Source organism: Chelonoidis abingdonii, chromosome 1 (genome assembly GCF_003597395.2).
Source record: "Chelonoidis abingdonii isolate Lonesome George chromosome 1, CheloAbing_2.0, whole genome shotgun sequence".
NCBI lineage: Eukaryota > Metazoa > Chordata > Testudines > Testudinidae > Chelonoidis > Chelonoidis abingdonii.
This window is the reverse complement of record NC_133769.1, coordinates 167,798,464-167,809,475: the sequence shown is the minus strand read 5'-3', so window position 1 is coordinate 167,809,475 and position 11,012 is coordinate 167,798,464.

Here is an 11,012-nt window from a genome sequence, read left to right as displayed (position 1 = left end):
CAAAGTGAAGGAGGAACTTCTGCGGGTTTTGGCTTTGCTCTCTGTTTTCTCTCGGCTATGAGAGAGAGGTTTCTTTCTATCTCCAAGCTCTCTTACTCTCGTTATCAAGGTGTGAGTACAAAGGAAAAGGCAATAGGTTTAATATTGTACTTGTATTTACATGTGTGTATCTGCTGGAATTTTTTCAATTGGATATCTTTTTGAATCAGACGTTTATTCATATTTTCTTAAGCAATAGCCCTGTATATGTCTCTTGATGCAGAGTTATAGGTTATGTCTTTCTTTCTTTTATATAAAGCTTTCTTTAAAACCTGTTTGAGGTTTTTCTCTGGTTAAGGCTAGGAACGAAGGAAGGGGAAAATCTCTTTGTTTGCTGACTATGGTTTGAATGCATAGCCTCAAGGGGAAGGTAAATGCCCTCTCCTCTTTGCATTCAAGAAGTTAAGTACAGTATCGCCCAGGATAACCCAGGGGGACAGTTGGGATGAGATAAAGAGAGACAAAGGAGGAGGTTGTTTTCCCTTGGTGGGAGACTCAGAGTCCGGTCTGGTCTCTCCAGAGAAGGTTGGGGAGACGCAGAAGGGGGCCAAAACCCTGGAAATTTGGATGGTGGCAGCGAGATAAGGTCCAAGCTGGTAATAAGCTTGGGGGAGTTTCATGCTAAGCCCCAGATTTGGACGCTAAGGTCCAGATTGGGACAGAGGCTTATTACATGGTGCAGCGGTCGTGGAAAGATAGAACCAGAACCAGTAGGAATATTATTTTTCTTTTCCCTGCTAGGGGTTTTAGCAAGAGAGAAAGGTTTGGGTTTTAAAATAGCCAGAGAGAAATCTTTTTTTTTCTGCTGCTTTGGGAGGCTTGCATATTAAGCCAAGAGCCATTAAGGGTCTTGTTAAGCAATAGGATTCCAATTGGAATCAGTACCCAGCAAACACACACAGGTAAAAACTGTTTGACTCGTTAATTTGCATGTCAGAGAGTAGCCAGAGAAAGAAAAAGGACACCGTTGCTAGCACTGTTGCCAGCAGACAACAAGACCAGCAGTTCAGACAACAAACATCAGAGGGCACCCCAACACAAGAAACAGGAACCATGACTTCCAAGAAGAACAAATCAAAGAAGCAGACACAAGCGAAACATGGAAAGAAACTACAAGACCTAGAAAAAAACAAAAAGAAAGACAGTCAACAGGCAGCCCATAAAAGAGAACAAGAAGCCAAAATGCAGCTCACAAAGAAAACAAGAAAGAAAGGTGGCCTACAGAAGAAAACAAGAAGAAGACGAGGCAGCCCACAGAAGACAGATAGAACTCCAGGAAAAAAACCAACAAGAGATGGAAAAACAGAGAGGCCCATCGCAGGTCACTGGAGTAGAACAGGCTAAGCAACAGAAACCCAACCACTCCTAACAACCTTCGCCATACTTCTTCCACAGCACAAGAAATTTCCCAACTACAAGTAGGTGATGACACTGAGACCTTCTTAGAAAATTTTGAAAGGGCCTGTCTTGGGTACAAGATCCCTGAAGACCAGTACTTGCTAGACTGAGGTCACACACTCAGTGGACCCTTAGCAGACGCGCGCTGAAAATGCCAAAGACCAAATAAATGATTATAAACTGTTTCAAACCAGCCAGATACAGAATGGATAACCCCGGATCATTGCCCGCAGCGTTCAGAAAACACAAAAGTGGAAACCAGATGGGTCATTTCCAAACACGCCTACTATGTTGGGAAGCATTATCCGCCTGGATATCAGGAACAGGTTCAAACCGTTGATGAACTGCACCTTCCTCATGACAATGGAGCAGTTCGTGGATGGTGTTCCTGAGACATAACACGGTACATCCTTAGATGGAAAACCAAAACTCCGCCGAGGCGGGGGATATTGGACCAAAGGCATGGAAGTGGCTGAAAGCAGAAAGCTACTGTAAAGGGGAATGAAAACCCCAGGGGCACACCGACAATAGACCTACACCGAGGCAACCCAAAACTCCAGCTACCACCCAAGGGAAGCCACAGACACCCCTATCCTTCCACCTCACCAGTCTCCAGTAACTTACCTCAACCTCAGTGACCTGTTAGCTGGAAATGCTATAATGTAATGGAATGGGACCATATAAAGCCAACTGCTCACGAACCCCACCGGGTGCAAGTCATTACACCACCATCACCAAAGATCCCAGGCCCAGATACTCTCAAATCCCCTGGAGCGAAGGGAACATTTGAAGTGGCGGAAGACAGGTTACCGCGTGGAGAGACACGGGGCAAATGTCGCTATCCACCAATCCTTCGGGATCCCAAACTCATCACACCAAAGGCCAAAGTGACCATTTACCCCTCATGTCATATACTGTGGACTTGCCTACACTAACTGCCTGTCAGTACAAAGGCTGGTCAGGAATGTGGACTTTTCGAGTCTTATTGACAATTATTCCATCCCCATGCTTACTGGGGGAGACTTGCCAACCAGGTGAAGTGGCCAGGAGTAGGAATGTTACACGCAGCCAAATCAGGCAAGCTTTCCAGACCCTTCATTAATATAAATAAGGGTGACGGGTCACTCGCCTGGATACCTGGATTTGGAAGCTTCGCTCTAACAACAAATCTCCTGTGTGATCTTGGGCAAGCGATTAGTCTCTTTGACTGTTGAGCGTCTACTTCCCCTTCGTAATGGATAGTATGTCCATTCACTAGTGTAAACTGAGTCTCACCTACCACAGAAAGCGCCACCTCCAGGGTGAAACAAAGCAGCGTTGAACATGCACACAGGAACACAAAAAAACAGATTTTGATGGGAAGGAAATACATTTTCAAACTGAATTGCAAAGGGATTTGTGTTAGTTAGAGATTGCTGGAATTCCTCACAGCCTCAGGCAACACAAAGATATGTGCTGCAAATTCTAGGAGTTGATATGAAACATGGAAACCCCACAGATCCCATGACATACCCATAAGAAGGTCAGGTATTTAGGGTTGGGATACTTGGCTGGAGCAAATCAATTATTTCATTACTCATCCACTCTCATTCAGAGCCAGCCTTGTTTTGTGTTTGATTTGCTGGCTGCTGCTGCTGCATGATGTTGAATTGGCTGTGATGAGATTGACAGCTAACATGCAGAAGAGGTTCCCTGGGGAAGCGTAACTAGAAGAGACGTTATAAACCTATACAAATTGTTTTGGTCTTGTAACTCTTGTTTAGCTAAGTAAACCTGTAGGGGTGATAGTAGTGAGTGATGCTATAACATATAGGCATGCAGTATATGTGCTTCTTTATTCTTATGTTGCAGCATTTAAATGCACCATATAGTTCATTTATATTATAACATATTAGCATTGGCATTCTAGGCAAATATGCAATGTTGATTACATTCTCTTGCCTACTTGAAACATATATCTGGCATTCATTATCTGCAAAGCATTTGTTATATTTGGTGGAGTAGGTAAGTATTCCTAGCCAAAAACTTGGTTGCTACAATTATGAGATAAGCCACACACAAAGTATAGCCATCCATATACAAATAGCAAAGAAAGCAAAAAGGTTAGCCTCTGCCAAACAATCCTCTACTCTCACAGCCACAGCCCTACATCTTCCCAACTACGAATTGCACCGACTTGCTGAACTCGCCACTTTCCAGTCTATCGCCTTTACAAACTGCTTCTCCAAACACACAGGACTGCTGGATACCTCCTCCTACATCCCCTTTCACAACATCTTTCCCATATATTCACTGTGGTGTTTGTGTGATTAGTTAAAAGAAAGCCATACACAAACTGCTTCACCTCACGGCCAACTGAAGATGTGATATTAAAGAAACATCTAACAGAAATCTCATATATCATTAGAGCGAGTTGAAAATTAAAAATTCATTACAATGGTTAAATTAATTCACTTCAGCGTAACCACCATACCTTTATAGTCATATTAAATAATCATTTCAGCAATCATTAACTGACAAATATTGTCTGCAAAGCAAATATCTAAGTAGATTTAATATCTTCACTAGGAAGAGCATTAGTCTTAGCGGCCATGTCGCCAAGATACGGAAGGGGATACTGGAAACGGTGTCATCCCACTGTGTTTGCGGACTGTGCACTAGTAATTCTAATAGATAGTATAAAATCTGTCTGGTTCAATGGAGGACGTAGAGAGTTTGTACTATATGGTGGCTTGAACTTTTCTTCTTTGGTTTATGGATGTTTTAATTGTATGTTATCTGTGAGCAACCTTTAATATATCAAATCACATTTTTGGTAGGAATCTGCTTGTATGCACGGTGGCAATGCCTGTAACTAGTTCTGTCTGGGTCGCGCGCTTTCTCTCTTCTGGGTAGGTTCACGGCGCTATTTGCTTGCCTCGAACCAGTTCTTAATCATTCACCATGTGTCCTTCGAGGGAGGGAGTGGAGAGGGAGGACCTGGCCCGCCTTCGACTCAGGCTCCAACCCGGCGGCCCCTCGGGTTGGTGGTGAACCACTCATCAGCGTTTCTTCCTGGTGACTTCCCTCTCTATCCCCGTCAGCTTGTGCAGGCTTCTTGCCTCTCTTCTATACAGACTGGCCCCTTACCTAGGGTTTTCTGTTGCTTCCAACCACCGCAGCACTCCTCCAACCTTCTCTTTCCTGGACAAACTCCCTCTCTTCTCTGCAATCTGCACCTGCTCCAATTCCAACTTTATCTCCTTCAACTCACAACCCTGTCTGACTGAACAGGGTTTATATCCATGACTGGAGTCAGGTGCTCTAACTGTGAGTCAGGTGCCTCTAACTGAAGTCCGTGCATCTAATGGCGCCACAGCTAGTTCTAGTTAATCTAAGCAATACCTTTCCTCCCGTGGCGGGAATAAGGCCCCTCTAACACTCTTTATGCTGCCTTCTGGCATTGGTATTCACAGCACGTATAAATAATTAATCCAATAAGACAGTTACACAAACATTGGGGGATTTGTTTTCATTGTTTGTTTTTGGATACTGCCTTTAAAGTAACAAGTACTCCATTTATGTGTACAATTTAGCAAAGTATCTCTGAACAGATACCGCATGTCCGCATAAGCATTTATTAAAAAATTTACGGTTTTCTAACTCTGAAAAGTAGGGATCTGGTCCAGGTCTATGTTTGCTAGATGATTATCATATTAATTCCACTCAAGTTAAGCAAGTATTGAAAATATTCTCTAACCTCAATTCTGCAAAACTCAACCATGCTTTGAAACAAGCTGTCTTTTTTCGGCCATGGATCACTCACTCATAATAACTCTATGTGTCAAATTCTCCCTCTTTCATTACATATGTGCCCCCTCCCCCCCCCCCCGTCCCATTGTCCCTCGAATTGCTTTCCACTACAGCTGTGCAACTATGGTGCTATAATCTGCCGGCTATTTGGAACTGGTTAATAAGATGGTGCTGCTGCCCAGTACAGTACACACTGCACATCTTAATATGTTGCTTGCAGAACTTATAAGAATAAAAATTTTTTATGTAGCATAGATGACTTTGTAAGCAGATATGCAGATATGGTGGACTGCATCACCAAAACTAGAAATGTTGATAAGAGTGTGACATTGTTCATAGTCATTTGAAACTAGTATCATTCAATAATATGGCCATGTTGTTAGTCATTCAAGCAGGTGAATCCATAGCATCAGATTCTGTATAGCATAGCTGTCTAGTTCAAGAATATTTACGAGTAAAATAATAAAATGTAACTTTTTGGTAAGTTACAAATATGTATTCAATGGTGAATGAGATCAGAGCGCAAGTTCCATTTAAAATCATATTTAATCCTGTACTTCATCTAATATTGGATGCTTCAATTGTCATACATGATTCATCAAGTAAAAGATAGCTGATAGCCCTGGGACTATAATGTACTATGAATTCTCATTGAACAAACGCCGAATTATTGCATCTTAAACACTGAAAAAAGCCCAGAGATAACGCAGTTTTTGGCAACATGAAAAGTGCAGTTTTCCTTTAATCATAGCATGTTTCCTGTTCCCTTGCTTTTATGGGACTTCAAGTTTCAAGACGTTGTCATTGTATACTTCTGTCCAGGCTTCTGGTAGCAAATAAAAAAGAAATCGTCTAACGAAAGACTGTGGGATACAATGGTAGTATATGCTATGGTTTCATAACATCGCGAAATTCCACTCATCCTGCACTGAAGAACTCCAAACTTTAATGCTTCGGTTGATTTAGCCTCCACATATGGTTGGGGAATAATGTTTTCTAACACTTTCGTTTCCTCAGTCAACATTTGAGATACTGCGAGATCTTTTTAAATCAGTTTCACAGTCCATAGATTGAAACCACAAAGGATCATCCCCATTATAATGGTTGGCCAAACTGACACACTAGAAGTGGTGCTGTATGTGTCGTGGCTGTGGAAACAAAAAATCCAGTTTCCTGATTGGTCCTCTGGTCAGGTGTTTGGTTCCCTTTGTTAACCCTTTACAGGTAAAAGAAACATTAACCCTTAGCTATCTATTTATGACACCACCCCTACTACTTAGCCTTGTGGGTCAGGTCCAGCTGTGCAGTTGAAGTCATCAGCAACCAATTTTTACCACTTCATGTTCAGCTCATCCTGCAGTAAGAAGTTCCCATAGAAGTCTCAGAGCAGTGGGTGACAATACAGCCCATATCAAGCACACTACATTACTTGCAAGTATTTTCATATCTGATGCATCAGTTACCCTATGAAAACAGACACTTGACTCTTTGCCCACCAAACAGATTCATAATGAAGACACACTCAAGCTTCATTGCTGGGATCCATTGACGAGCTTCCACAAAATAACGGGGGTGGAGGGATCAATGTTTATGATCACACCTCCAGCTAATTAGCATTAGATTGAACAACCTGTCAAGATAAATGCTTGAGATTATTAGTCTTCCACTACCCTAACAAATTATTGTGTGTCTCTAGTGATATGAAGTCTGTGCTATTGTGCACATACAAGATGTGCACTTAACCACATCTCACCCAACCCATCATCTCCTGGTTCAGTTAGACATCCAGTTCTTCCCTTGACTCCTGAATGAAGCTCTCTAATATACCTCTCCTCTTCCCTACTATTTCCCACTTCCTTCAGCCTAGCAAAGGGCAATTTGGCTAGTCAACTCCATGTATGGAGACATCTGGTCACCAGAACTGTGGAACTTTATGAACAGGTGCAGGAGAAAGGAGAAAGCTCTAGACTGAGCGTTAATTTTCGAGTAGACATGCAGCACCTAGGAAAGAGGGAATTCTGGGTAACATTAAGTGCATAATGGATACTATCAGAGGTAGGGTGGGGGGAGATGTATGACCCAAGAACCCCTTAATGCCAATGTGCAAGGGAGTACAGCTATATCCTGATTCTGGTATGTACATCCAAACAATGTCATGTGAGCTCTTAAAATGAAAGAGAGTCACATTATCATTGTGAAATGTACATACAGATGCTATGTAAGGAGTTATGTACATACACTGGAAATGTGTTTTGATTCTGTATCACAGCAGAGGTGGAGAAATAGATTCTGTCAAACAGTTTGTCACCTCTCTCTCTGTTGGGATGTTAATTAAGCATTGTAAACAAACACAATGGATATCAATTTACATATGAAATTATTGAAGGGATGTGAAGTCAACAAAGCAGCAGGAGACTGGAGAACAAATTTGTAGGGTTGTACTGTCTGAGTACAGAAAATGAACTTTGAGAATATATGTAGAAAGCAAAGAATACATACCTAGGAAGCAAATAGGCAGTGCGTTTACATGCATAAAAAATGGGGTCACAACAGCCTAGGTTGAAGACTACGCCAAAGGCTTTGGGTGAAAAACTTCACTGGACAGGAGCTTAACCCAACAGGTAAGTAATCTCTAGAAAGCACATTATGGATTTTGTTTTATATCCAATCTTTTGTTTCCAAGACCCGCACTAGCACTTGAATCTTTGATAATAAATGTATTGTTTTCATTATCAATATATCATTAGTGCTGATGCTCACTTGAATCATACAAACTGCCTGTACACTATTCCCTTGGGGACAGCAGACTTGATTTTTTTGTGAGTGGATACAAGGCTAGACATTACAGAGGAACACTTCAAAAGTTCTCAGAGATTTGGCTGCACCAACTGTTAACCTACAACACAAACTAAGGTCTAGCATTGAGAGTGAGAGTGCTTGGGTGGCTAACAGGCTGGTGATGTCAGTTAAGCACAAGCAAGCCTACTTCATGCAAGAGGCAAGAAGGTAGCAACGTGACTCCCAAGGTGCATCTTCACTGCATGTTTCTTTTGGCAGTGTGTAAAGTACATCCCTGCCCCCCAGCATGAGTAAAAATAGCAGTATAGATAGTGAGGCCTGCCTTAGGAGAGTAAAACACAGACATGCATGAAGGGTGCAGAAATGCACTCCAGTTCATACCCTACATGGCTCTCGACTTGCTCAAGCCATGCCTCCTAGTCTACACTGCTATTTTTAGCAGTCCAGTGTCACGGAAAAGACTCCACCAGCTCCCCACTGCTGGGGTCCTTCCCCCAACACAGGGAGAAGTGCCAGCAGCGGGGAAATGCTCTGCCTTTTCCCACTGCCTCCCCCCGCCAGAGCCTTTACCCAGTACTCACCTCTGCAAGAGTCTCTCACCGACATGTGTCGCTACACACCAGAGTGTGTTCCAGTGCAACATCTAGCTACACATACACCACATGCCACTGCCGGGGTGTGTAGTATAGATGTAGCCACAGCCCTTGGTACCCTGAGAACAGTCACATGCTATATGAAAACTTCCATATGGAGCATCACGAAAACCTATGGCTGATCCTCTTTGTTAGAGGAACATGCTTGATTTCCAGTGCGCTCTCTATTCTTTTCCTGGAGGGGGTGTTCCTAAGCTGTTTGTTATGGTTAAACATAAAATCTGAGTAGATTTTCGCAGTCAGTTAACCACATTCTTAAGGGAAAACATAAGGTAGAATAATTATTAAAGAGCATTCTCAGTAATACTCACATCTTTATTATGTCAGCCCTTTGCCAAAAAATACGATTGATAGTAAAAGGTACTTACATTTTTTTCTATGCCAAACCAAGCCATCTGCCTCAGATATACTATCTGCCTCAGCTAGATGAATTCACACATATTTTAAAGCCCCAGAGTTACGATTTGAATGGAAATTGGGCATGGCTTGTCATTTGCAAAGCTTTCTTAACTGGAGAGGCTTCACATTTGTTCAATTAAATGTGTGTATGTGCAATAGACTTTATGAAATTTATCCCAAAACAGTGAGGACTGGAATAATATTAGAGGCAGATGGCACAGCTGCTGTATATAGAGAGTTATCCATGGAAATATTTGAAGAGATGAAGGGGGCTGGGAAGTGGGAAGCAAAAAATATTGTACTATTAAGAATATCATCTATATACATTAGCCATGAGAAAAAGGTTCCACTTCAAGCCTCCTCTCCCCTAATCCAGGTATGTTTGACTCACTTGGGTTGATCCAAATAGAATTTGCTATTTTAATCCAAGAAGCCTTAACTGCTGAAATTTGCAAGGGTTTGCTGTGGGGATTCATCCCCTTGTTTTAAATGCTAAAGGGATTTTGAACATCTATTTACGGTCCTTACTGTAACAATCGTATGTTCAACTGTTAGTAGTGGGGAGTGGGTAAGCTTCTATTTCTTTGCCTTTCATCACACAGGACAAAATCATCATGTTGCGACACAATTGTTGTAGGCCACATCTCGTAAGTGAAGAGTGGCAAACGGGTTCATATAAAGATAAGATCAAGCTCACCAAACCTTCCCCCATTTTGAGAACCTTTTCTGAGGTACTGAAGCATTCAGGTAAGTGGATAGTTGTTTTTTTCTGTCCCATTAGAACTGGGACTGCCAAATTCTAAGCAGAAAGGGCATCCAAGGTATTTCCAATCAGGATTGGATACGAGAACACCACACATTTTTTCAAGAAAGCCTTTTCTTGTGCAACACCCAGCCCAGTGTTTGGGACTTTGGCTAGCAGATTAAGCATGTGGATCAAGTCTCACACTCCCAGACAGAAACACAACTTCAAAAAACTGTATTTAAGACCCTTCTTACCTTGCTGCATACAGTTCCTTAGCATCCTGCCTGGACATTCCTTGGGCAGCAATTGATTAGGTTGCAACGGCAGCCAATCTTGTGGGCAGCCAGTGGAATAAGAGGTTATTAGACTAGATACAGTCAAATAATCTAGGAAGATACTGAGACTCCTTCAGAAACAATTAAAAAAACCTGTTTCTCCTCCATTGCCCCTCTCACTCTCTCTTCATCCATTCATTTCCTCCTTCTCACCTTTACTTGCTTCCATCTTCATTCATGCAGCTCTCCCTGGCCCCTCAAATAGAATTCTCAGATGGCCATGACAGTAGACTTCTGCTGGAAACAAATTTGTTTCATTTCAGAACCAAGAGCCAGGAATTTGTTTTATATGAAGTCAGGTGAATACATGTCTGTCTCTGAATGTTAGGGAAAATGAAAACAGGGGTGTGACAGTGCCAAATCCAAATTCAGTTTCTTATTCACCAGAAAATCCACAAATAATTTTACCTGCCGTTACGCCTGGCTCCATTTTTTATTACACCTGTGCAATGGAAAATAGAATTTGGTCCAAAGTGTTTATTCTAGTCATGCTGCTGTACTAAACCTAGGAGTCACATCCTCTTCCCTTTCTTTGCAGCTAGATGGAAGGAAGGAGAGATTCTCCACCCCCCTTAATATGGGGGTTACAGTATGGCAAAGACTAAGAACCATTGGTGTAGTTTATTCTAAGACACACAATATCACCCTCACCTTCATTAGAGAACAATTTGTTTGTGTCACCAGTTAGGCATTGTGCTGGTTCCTGAAGTTATACAGCTAACATACCAAAGTACATTTTCCTAGGATTTTAAGTGTCCCATCATATCTGCTCATAACTGGATTATACTGTTGATATGAAAGAAACTCTTTACTACTGAGCTCAGAACAAAAAATTGAGCACATAAACTTAGT